Genomic DNA, 12,532 nt, shown 5'->3' with positions numbered 1-12,532 from the left:
GAATGCATGGAAGAAGCTTGAGCCGATAGCAGAGTTGGGGATATTTGTGGGGTACACTGATACACCTCACAACTATCGGGTGTACTTGCCTACCAGTCGAAGGACAGTGGTTTGTAGAGATTTCAAGTTTGATGAGAAGAAGGCCATGCGAGTTTCCCTTGAGAGGGAGCTCCAGCTACAGGCTGTGGAGGAACTGTTGGTTCCTAAGGAGGAGGAGACTCAGATTGATGTGAAGCAGCCGCATGCAAAGGTTCCAGGAGTGGAGACATCCACTCAAGTAGAGTCTTCCAGAGATGGACGGAAGCACACAAGAGAAGCTGACAGATTGTTGGAGGATGCGAGAGAGAATGTGGGAGCACCATCTTCTCAGCGCAGACAGAGGACGTCACCTGAGAGGTACACTGGATACATGGCCCTTGGTAGGGAATGTGTTGAGACCGAGCCATCTTGCTTTGAGGAAGCAGTGCAGCAACCGATTTGGGTTGATGCTATGGTGGAGGAATATGACTCCATAGTTTGTAACAGTGTTTGGGACGTGGTTCTGAAACTGGAGAACAAGTTAGTTGTGAGTTCCTGTTGGATTTACAAGGTAAAGCAAGCTGCTAATGGTAGTGTGGAGAAGCATAAGGCAAGATTTGTTGCCCGTGTCTTTTCACAAGTTGAGGGGATTGACTATGATGAGACTTTTGCTCCTGTCGTAAGGTACTCATCTATCAGATCTATGTTGGCACTATCAGCACAAATGGGTTGGAAGATCCATCAGATGGATGTGAAGACTGCATTCCTCAATGGCCAGATTGAGGAAGAGGTGTACATAGAGTAGCCGAAAGGTTTTGAGACCTTCGATCGTGAGTCGCATGTGTGCCGACTCAAGAGAGCGTTGTACGGGCTTAAGCAAGCACCTCGTGCTTGGTACACCAGGATAGATAACTACTTCACCGGGTTGGGCTTCACAAAGAGTGAAGTGGATGTGAACCTGTACCACATCGTGGTGAAAGGTAAGTTGTTGATCCTCGTACTTTATGTTGATGGTCTCATATTGACTGGTGATGATCATTTGATCGTGTCTTGAAAGGAGGACCTTGCAAGATAATTCGAGATGAAAGACATGGGTCTCATGCATTACTTCCTTGGCATGGAAGTGTGGCAGAAGGATGGGGAGTTGTTTGTGTCTCAGGGCAAGTATGCCAACGAGATACTCAGGAGACTCCACTTGGAGAAGTACAAGCCCATGCAGACTCCTCTAACAGGTAACTGGAGGAAGGAGATTGCTACTTCAAGAGAAGTGGTAGAGGCTATTGTGTACAGGCAGCTTGTGGGTTCACTGATGTACTTAATGAACACACGACCAGATTTGTGCTATGCGGTGAACCAGCTGAGTCAAGCGATGGTTTAGCCTACCAAGATGTTTTGGAAGGCGGCAAAGCATGTATTGAGATACATCAGAGGCACATCTCAAAATGGATTATGGTATAAACGGACAGAGGAAGTGAAGCTACAGGGCTTCACTGATGTAGATTGGGTAGGGAGTCCATTAGATCAAAAGAGCACATTAGGAGGGATTTTCAACCTTGGGTCAGCGGCAGTTTTTTGGTATAGCAGGAAACAGAGGTCAGTTGCACTTAGCTCGACAAAGGCAGAATACATGGTTGCAATTCAGGCAGCATGTGAGGCCATCTGGATGCGGAAAATCCTAGTTGGTTTGTTTGATCATAGGATGGATCCAACTGTGATCTATTATGATAATCAGAGTTGTATCAAACTCTCTGAGAATCCAATAATTTCATGATAGGTCCAAGCACAGCGACGTCTAGAATCATCATCTCAGAGACTGTGTAGCGAGGAGGATCATGTTGCTGCAGTATATTTCCACAGAGGAGCAAGATGCTGACCATTTGACAAAGGCATTGTCAAAGTGTAAATTTGAGTTCCATAGAGACAAGATCGGGGTGGCAAATAATCCCTTTCTTGTTGAGAGGGAGTGTTGAAACATGGAAACAAGAATATTCCAATTTAATTTGTCCTTAAATTAAATTGTGAATTAAAATCGAATTTGGTCTTAACAGCTACTTGGAAATAATTAATTAATTTATTTTAAATTAATTAGCTGGAGAAATTCAAGTTAGAAGTCTTTCTGAAGTCATGCAAGAGTTATCCCTTAAATTAAGGAGATAAGATTGAGTTATATTTGAGTTGTAATTAGTTAACTCAGTTTACTGAGTTAAGTTCAGTTAAATTAGTTCCAAACTGTTTGAGGAACTAATTGTGAGTTAACAGTTAGTTGATGCATCAATGCACTCAACTAGTGCTACTCCAGTTAACTGAAGATTCCCTCATTAGAAACTCATGCATGTCTATTCTGAGAAAGACGCAGTTGAGATTAATGTTCAAGGATAGTGTACTATCAGTTGCATGTGTTTTCTCATGGAGAAAACTCATGCATGCAGTCAAGGATTCATTCTTGAGGATTGTGCAGTTTTGAAGGCTTGTTTTTCCACTTGGTAATAGGCTAATCATCCACAAGGAATGGCGCAAGGAAATAGGAGCTTGGAGGGTAGAGAGGAAGGCTGGAGAGAAGCCAAGATTTCCTATGAGCATCTGTGAGGATTGTACTGAGAGCTGGCTAGATGTGAGAGCTAAGGCTTTGTATAATTCCTATGTATTTCCACCATTTATGATAATACAATAGTGTGGGGTTTTTTTATTTAAGACTTTCCCCAAAGTATTTTCATGTGTATTGTGCCATTGATTCTTCTTCTTCTGGTTATATTGTTTAGCTCGATCTTTAAGCTTCCGCAAATTGATAGTAGAAGTAGGTTATAGTATTCTTCTTTGATTTATATTGCATTATCGGGTTAACCTATCACAGATTTTCTACAGGAGCTACACTGGATACATGGCTCTTATGGGCGAATGTGTTATGACAGAGCCATCTTCCTTTAAGGAAGAAGTGCAGCAGCCAGTCTGGGTTAATGCCATGGTGGAGGAGAATGACTCCATAGTTCATAACAGTGTTTGGGATGTGGTCCTGAGACCAGAGGACAAGTTAGTGGTGAGCTCCCGTTGGCTTTACAAGGTAAAGCAAGTTGCAGATGTTAGTGTGGAGAAGCATAAGGCTAGATTTGTGGCCCATGGTTTTTCACATGTAGAGGAGATTGACTATGTGAGATCTTTGCTTTGTTGCAAGGTACTCATCAATCAAATCTATATTGGCACTATCATCACAGATGGGTTGGAAGATACATCAGATGGATGTGAAGACATCCTTCCTTATTGGCATGATTGAGGAAGAGGTGTACATAGAGTAGCCTGAAGGTTTTGAGACCTTTGACCGTGAGTCGCATGTGTGCTAGATCAAGAGAGAGTTATATGGGTTGAATCAAGAACCCCATGTTTGGTACACCAGGATAGATAACGACTTCACCAGGTTGGGCTTCATGAAGAGTGAAGCGGATGTGAACCTGTACCACATAGTGGTGGAAGGTAAATTGTTTATCATCGTAGTTTATGTTGATGATCTCATACTGACAAGTGATGATTAGCTGATCAAGTCTTGCAAGGAGGACCTTGCAAGAGAGTTTAAGATGAAGGACACGGGGCTCATGCATTACTTTCTTGGCATGGAGGTATGACAGGGAGATGGGGAGTTGTTTGTGTCTCAGGGAAGCATGCCAACGAGATACTCAGGAGATTCCGCATGGAGAGTAGAAAACCCATGGAGAGTCCTCTAGCAGGTAACTAGAGGAAGGAGGATGCTACTTCAAGGGAGGTAGTGGAAGTTATTATTTACAGGCATCTTGTGGGTTCACTCATGTACTTGGTGAACACACGACCAGATATGTGCTATGTAGTTAACCATCTTAGTCAAGCAATGGTTAGGCCTACCAAGCTGTATTGGAAGGCAACAAAGCATGTGTTGAGATACCTTAGGGGCACTTCTTAGTATGGATTATGGTACAGACAGATAGAGGGAGTGAAGCTTCAAGGCTTCACCAATGCAGATTGGGTAGGGAGTCCATCTAACAGGAAGAGCACATCAGGAGGGATCTTCAGTATTGGGTCAACGGCAATTTCTTGGTACAGCAGGAAACAAAGATCGATTGCACTCAATTCAGCAGAGGCAGAGTACATGGTTGCGAATCAGGTAGCATGTGAGGCCATCTGGATGAGGAAGATCATAGTTGGCTTGTTTGTTCAGCAGATGGATCCAACTGTGATTTACTGTGATAGAGTTGTATCAAACTCTCTGAAAATCCAGTTTTTCATGATCGGTCCAAGCATATTGATATCCGATATATTCATCTCAGAGATTGTGTATTGAGGTGGATTATGTTGTTAGAGCACATTCCCACGAAGGAGCAAGATGTTAACATTTTGACAAAGGCATTTTCAAGATGTAAATTCGAGTTTCACATAGACGGGATCAGGGTAGCTAATAATCCCTTTCTTGTTGAGAGGATGTCTTGAGAAATGGAAATAATAAATTCCAGTTTAATTTGTCCTTGGATTAAACCGAGAATTAAAATCAAATTTTATTCTCATAGCAACTTGTAAATAGTTAATTAATTTTAATTAACTTAATTAGCTTAGGAATTTCGAGTTGGAAGTCTTTATGTAGTCATGTATATGTTCTCCCTAAGTTTTAGGGGTCCAGTATGAGTTTAAATTGAGTTAGAAATTAGATCACTCAGTTTACCGAGTTAAGTTCAGTTAAATTAGCTCCAAACTGTTTGTGGAACTAATATAGAGTTAACAGTCAATTGGTGCACTAGGGCATCAAGTGTCACTCTAGTTAACTAAAGATTCCCTCATCAGAAACTCATGCATGTTGATTATGAGAAAGACCTAGTTCAAACTAGAGTGTAGGGACAGTGTACTATCAGTTGTATTATTTACTGGAGTGTAAATATCATGCATGCATCAGAGATTGATCCTATGTTTGGATTGTGCAGTTTTGGAAGCATGAATTCCCTTTAAAAACAGGTTATTCATCCTAGGATTTACACAAGAGATTAAGGACTTCAAGAGTTGCAGAATTGGCTAAGTGTTGGCCAAGAGCTAGCTTGTGAGCTGAGAGAGTTGAGCATACTTGTGCAGAATTGTTCTAGTGAGAACAAGCTTTGTATCTTCACTCATATTTCTGATATATGCAATATAGATAGCGGGGTTTTGAGCAGTGGATTTCCCCATATACACCTTGTGTTATGTGTCATTGATTTATCTTCTTCTTGTTCATAATGTTTTCATTGATCTATTAGCTTCCACTGGTTGAGAGTAGAAGTAGATTCTTGTCCTATGCTTTAGTACATTGCATGAGCCTGTGAATCTATAGGATTTTCTACAAGGAGAATTTTCAAATGGAAAACTTCGAAGAAACATTAAGGGTATTGGTAGCCTTTAAGCCATAAGATAATATATATATATTGTTGGGCCTCTTTTCCCCAGTTGGGATTTGACATTATTAACAAGCATTATCAAAACCAATCAAGGGCCAAAAAGGAGAAGTTGCTAATGGTGAAGAAAGAAATGTAGTGTTTGTTCAAGTCAAAAAGGGGCCAAGATCAGTCCCTAGATGACTCGCCTAGAGATGACATGAGATCATTGGTTCAACCAAAAAATGCCAAGAAAAAGACCAAAGCCAATGTAGACGAAATTCATATCAAGATGTTGGTTCACGTAGGTGATAGGGAAGAGTTCCATGTATGTTTAGTCAAATTTAAAGGGGGGAATTAAATTATAAACTTGAATTTGTGAAAGAGTCAAGGTTGTTAAGTCAACAATTATATTTTTGGGCACATTGTATTGGTGACCCTTGGTATTGAGGCCACAAGATCACATGTATTTAAAGCCTTTAAAAGGCTTGGGAATTATCCATTGTAATAGCTTGGCTACATTTACGTGAAGTATAATAATATATTTACTATTAGATGGTGTCTCCTTGGTTGAATTTTTCCAAGGTAAATCACATATGCTATTACTATGTGCATAATTATTAACACGAATCCTAACAAAAATATGATCAAAATAAAAAACAAAACCCTGTAATGGCCTTTAAATGTCAAAAAAGTCACATTTGCCATTGTTAGAAAATTTAACAATGAGACAACAGCAAAATTTAATTCCCCAAATACATAAGTGAAAGTGATATGTTGAAATTGTTCAGAAATATATTTCAACTAGTGAGAAATTTCTAACAACCCCAAGTTAATAACCTAGTTTTTGTAATTCATCCAATTAACCTAATATCCAAATACCTCCAAGATAGAGATATTCCTATCCACTTTAAAAGTGAAAACAGTGCTTTAAATTCTAAACTATCCCTAGTTGTTAGATCCCTAACCTAAACAAGCTTTGCTAGCTAAGAAAATTGAGCCCAAAGATATAAAATCACCTTCCTAAGCCAGCAATGATACCTATATCATAAAAAAAATTGCAATGATATCCATGTCATAAAAATACAAGCTCCATAAGCTAATAAGCCGCCAAACATAAAACAGATAGTAAAACCCCCCCAAAAAAGTAAATAAATATCATAACAGAAATTATCACAATCCTAAAGTTCTTGACAATACACAAGTATATTACAAGACAGGCTTCAATATCAGTAGGACTAATCCATATATTTCTAAATCAGTCTAAATCAACATTTTACATGGAATCCAAATTACCCCCTTCAGACAAATAAACAGAACCAAACAACCCACTTCAGATAAAGGAAGTTGTAAGACATGGGGTGCTTCAGTTTTCATGTCAAACTTAAAGAGGTATAGAAAAGGTAGTTGTAAGAGATGAGTTGCTCTAGTTGTCCTACCAAAAACCATGACAAATAATGTACAAACAACCATAGGTAAATTCCATAAATACCCTGATAGAAATTAAGAAGAATCTGCTACCAATAAGTCTTTATGGTTGGCCATAACGCTTAACTATTGCAGCCATGCCTTCTACAATTCCTAGCATATGCATGCTGCTAAGAAAGATACAAGTGCCAAAAAGGTAACATCAACCCATCTTTCTCTGGATGAATTCTGCTGCTAAATTCACATATTTCTGAGCTCCATTAATACATGCCTTCATCGGTGAACCACTCAGTTTACCTGTAAGGAAAATTTTAGCCTCACAAGATTCTCTAATTTATTTAATTGATGCTCCTTGTTTTCCTATAACGTGTCCCATTTTATCACTAGGAACATCCATAACTTGTAGAATTTCTTCTTCAGGAGTCTGGCCTCCATTTATTAGATCATATGGTATAGGAGGAAGAGGATTCCAATCATTGAGATTGTTATTGTTATTATTGACACATAAACAATGACAATACATTGATCCTCTCACAGCAAGTCGCCGTCAAGAATGAAGTTCCAATTTTTCAAATGTTTTTTATAAATGTAAAGGAGATAGCGAACATCATCTGTAGCTGACTTTTGCATCAAACCTGTTAAGGGTCTCTACTCTGAAAATTATGGAACTTCTTTGAGTTGATTATGCACTTCTTCCTTCTCGGGGACACTTCACACCACAATAATCTTCTAGAAGGTCAACCAAAGATATGTACTTATTATCAGGAGGCCTCTTTCTGCCCTCTTGTTGCTCAATAAGTGAATATGCAATCTGGGTGTCAAATACATTATTTAATTTGATCCCATGCTAGAAATACAATGCCTCGATGTCACATTTGCAATTATGAACAACTTTTGTAACATGAACAGATTTGCAAACCTCCATTAGTAAGTTTCCACCCTCAACTGCATCAACGAGATCAACCAGATACACACCATCCTCAAATGCAAACTACATGAGACAAAGGCAACCATGTTGAGATAGTTGAACACCCTCACAATTGAAGTCGATTATAAGTTTCCTTTCAAGAGAAGGTTGAAGAAATGCAGGCGGAAGTTGTGATGCCTTTGTGACAATATGCATAGGTAAATGTGCCAAACGATCCTTCAATTCTTCCATATTATGCTTTGGCACTGAAGGATCGGGCTCATGCTACTCTCTTCCTGCCACTATGGAGGACCAACACCCCTAAAACTACATATGTAACCCATCAACCAATAGGAAGAAAATGAAAGGTCAAGCGGCACCCATAAACTAATGGGAAGATGAAAGGTCAAGTGGATGACTGCATTTGTATTTCATTGTTAAAAATAAATGACACTTATGTTTCATTTGTCAAGGCCAATATTTGTTTAAGAATATTTATATAAACTAGAAATCACCTTAAAAGGTGCAAAGTGGCGCTGATAGGAGTGTTGAATTGAAAAAGTTGTATTTTGGTTTCCAATGCGGGACTAGTGGCATTGTGTGGTAGAGAAAAAATAGATAGCAGGGCATGCAACATTTGGGCAAGGTCTGTCAACACTTTGTGATCATGCATACAATGTGAAGAGTGGGCTTGCCTCGTAGTGCTAACATTGGAAAGTTTGATAGACCATATGTGCATGCATTCATCATTGGGATATGTTCATGGCAAGAAGATCTTCCCAAATGCTTATATTGGAGATTTTGATAAACCATATGTGCCTGTATTCATCATTGGGCTATGTTCATGGCAAGAAGATCTTCCCAAATCATTTATTCCTTTGGTGTACCTTTGCACCTTTAAGGGAAATTTTTAGTAAATATTAAAAAACACTAAATTATAATAAGTTTCACAACTTTAATTAAAAATATAAATTACCCATACCTCAATTTAAGGAAAAAAAAAAGAGGGCCAACTCGAGCTGGGCAATTTTTTTTCAAAAAAATGATATGCCCTACCACCTATCCTCTTAATAAAAAAAACGGTTTCCTTCGGAGTAAACATGTCCATTAAGCGTTGTGCTATGTTACATATAGATTCATCTATTTACTATTTGCATGCATGAACATATTTGATGCATTGAATCTGATTTATACTAAATAGTTTAGAAATAAATCAGATTCTTACAGCATTGGATAGATCCATGGGTGATTTAAAGGAATATATTTCCATTATCCAAAGGTTCTCAGCTGAGCTCTAGTATTAAGGATTAAAAATGAGCATAGAATTAGTCACTAATCTTTGTTTTCCTATGATCCTTTATTTTGGTTGATGCATAGAATTAAACATTGTCATGCTTGTCTTGCTCTATGTTGTAATTAGCACCTTTTATTCCTTCTATCCATCTTGTAATCAAATTTATAATACATTTCACTTCTCTGATTATGTGATCATACTTGAACAATTCTCTGCAAAACATATATGTTTCTCAAAATCTGATTGATATGAGCTATAAGAGCAAAACAGTCTCTCTTCATGCATAATAGGTGTTGTCTTATACAACATAATTGTTGCAACATGAGCTTGTTTAATTGAATAATAAGATCAAAATATATATTCATGACTGAGACAAAGGACTCTTGTCCATGGTATCAAAACACTAAAAATTTCCACTACATTCAATTAATAAGAAGCAAGTGTATTTTTTACAAAATATATTTTGGAAACCTTAGATTTTAGGATTTTGATTGTTTGTCAATTTCAAATGTTTGCAATACGAGTGATTGCTTTCATAATGCACATAAATGATCTCCTCCACTATTTTTCCTTTACACAAAAGGCAGGGAGTTTTCCAAGGTCTCACACATTCACCTTCCAGACTATTCCCCAATGGTTTGTCCAAAAGTTTTGGGTATCTTTACCATGGCAGTTGAAGATGTCCCTAACAAAGCTAAGAAAGAAAAATTACAAGTATAATATTGAAGATGCACTTTTCAACTACACTCCATATTTTGTGAAATATAAACCATAAATATTAGACATTATTCCAATCTGCAACATCATGTAGCCATTCCTCGTGGCATTGATTTTAATCTACTTATATGCTTCCATATTGAACAGGTACACAATTACAGGCCTCTCCCTTCATGTGCTATTGAAGAGAAACAATTGACCATCAAGAAAGGAAGCAAGAAAAAGTGACCAGAATGCCAAGAAAAGACAATGATAATAGGGGCAAAATTGCAACAAAGTATTTCACCATGCACCTTGGTTTACTTCTTGAATCATTTCAACCACCTTTTCCATTTTGGGTATTATCGTTTTTGTGTTGTCAGTGCAAAGCAAGACCATTTTGAGTGCTGCAAGCATTTGTTGTCTCCAAGCAAAGGACATTGTGCTCAACTTGGCATTAATATTCTATTCAGAACTCTCTTTCCTGGAAGATGCATTGTGAACCAATTTGACCAAATCCATTCCCTCACCGAAGTCTTCCTCTTTTGGGAAAAATCTAGTGCGATTTTCAAGCAAGATCACTCCAAAGTTATATACATTTCCAACCATTGTCACTTGCATTGTATATTCATACAGAAGGGTATCTTTTTGTTGAACCTCTAGTTGAGGATCATTCAAATTTAAGAAATACCCCTTTTCTCACTTTCTTATTTTCACTGTATATAAAATCATTTGCAATAACCACCAGTTGGAATGCTTTGTATCTACGTTTATATGCTTAGAGTATATAAAAGAAGCTTTTGTGATTTGAAATGATTTGAGTTTCTCCTTTTAAATCTATCACATTGAAAAAAAGATTCATACCAACATTTATCAAGTGTGATACATCTTCAAAACAAATGAATGATGAAACATACTTGATGGTTCAAAACTTTAGCAAAAAAAAAAAAATCATTGATTTTGATTTTCAGAGAACCAAACTAGGTTCATACATAATTTAATACTTTGTAACAAAAACCTATGGCTTGAAATCCCACACCATAACTTGGAAAAATTGTGCCATAGAGCATGTTCAAAATCGAAACAAGTTAAGAATAATAACAATAAATTGGTTTTTTCTCCGAGGACATGGTGTCATTTTCCCACCAACCTCAACATTTGAGACACTTGATGTTTGGGTAAGGCAGCTACAATAAAACATTGTGGATGGTTGAACCAGTGAAAAATGAAATTGAAAGGGAATGGTCACCCACAGTAAGACATGAATACTAGAAGGGCAAGACAAGCTGCACCAATCAAGTGCAAAAGAATGAATATATAGTTTTGGAAATGTATAATGATGCACAGGAATTGTAGTATACCTAGGGGGGATAATATGGGGTACAAAGAGAGGTACCCAAGGGAATAATATGATGTAATGATTAAGGATGATAAATAAATGGGCCATAGTTTATAAATAAATGGGTAGCCTGCATTATGCAAGGGACCACAAGTAGTTAGGAAATAATGTGATAAGCCCATGGTATTGGATGTGTGGTATTTAGAGACACATGGTATTGTATGTATGAAGCCTATATAGAGGCTAGAGACTCCCCATTGAGGATTTCAAGTATTATTGTATTGACAAGTGTATGGCTTGTGGAGTGATCTCCTTCCTTAAGGAGTAGTTGTATGGTGTTACCCTACCTCAAGGGTTTTTATATTAATAAAGAGAAGCATTTCTATATTTTGTGCTTGTATTTCTCTTGGGATTATTTGTAGTTATTGTGCATATTTGCAATTTTAATATATTTTCAGGTTAGAGGAGCAATGTTGGAAGTTGCATATAGAGCTTAACCTAAAGAACATAAACAAATATTCCAATTAGAAGAACCTCATGGCCACTAATTCGAGCAACTAGGTTGAAAGTAGCTAGAATATGGATGAGAATATAATTTGTATGTAAGTGTAGGAGGAGGTGAATTTGAGTAGCCTTTAGCAGCAAGAAGAGAACAAACATCCTAGACCCTTCCATATAAAAACGCAGGTCAAGAATACAAATATTAATACTATGTTCAACTCGAGATCACAGGAAAATCTCATTACAATAGAGTTAGTAAACAAATTGGGGTTCGAAGTTCGTGATCACCCAAGCCTATATCCATTGGGATGGGTGAATATGGATGCATAAGTGAAGGTAACTAAATATTGTAAAAACATATTTGCTATAAGTGTTGATTAATAGAACTAGATGTAGTTCCCCTTGATGTACGTGGAGTGGTGTTTGTAATTCCTGATATGTACATTTGGGATGCAATATTCATGCTAATATCCAACTAGTACTACCTCATCAAGGATGTAAATTCCTTCACCATCAACAGACACAAAAGAAAGTCCAAAATTTCACTAGTTAGTGTTAACCAAGCTAGAAACTGATCAATTCTAGCAAGAAGTATGTTTGATTGTTTTTAAGGGAAAATCAACCTATAAAAGAGTCAATGAGATTAAAGTCATCCCTGGAGGGGTGTACTAAGAAACTAAAGCAACAACTAGAATATTTGATACATGAATACATGGATGTGTTCCAATAGCTTAAATGGATAGCACCCAAGAGGGAAGTGGAGCACAATATCCAACTATCGTCAAACTCCCCATTACCAAATATTGGGCAGTACAGGAAGTTTGTTATAGAAGAAAGTGAGGTAAATAAGTGCTTGTAACAGCTATTGCAATGGGTTTCATTTGACCAAGTACCTTTCCATGTGGGTCACCCATCATCATTGTGGCAATGAAGGATGGAACTTAATGAATTTGTATTGATTACAAGGCGTTAAATAAAATTACGCTAAAAAACAA

The 12,532-nt window shown here is 37.5% G+C and overlaps 1 pseudogene; it reads right to left on the bottom strand.

Moving 5' to 3' along the window:
• Positions 1-7,002: 7,002 nt before the first annotated feature.
• LOC149242420 (uncharacterized) lies at positions 7,003-7,959 on the bottom strand (annotated as a pseudogene).
• Between the last annotated feature and the right edge of the window lie 4,573 nt (positions 7,960-12,532).

This window comes from Pinus tabuliformis, chromosome 8, assembly GCF_031772625.1.
Source record: "Pinus tabuliformis cultivar Carrire ecotype Pingquan chromosome 8, CPIR1, whole genome shotgun sequence".
Lineage (NCBI taxonomy): Eukaryota > Viridiplantae > Streptophyta > Pinopsida > Pinales > Pinaceae > Pinus > Pinus tabuliformis.
This window is presented reverse-complemented; position numbering and strand designations above follow the sequence as displayed.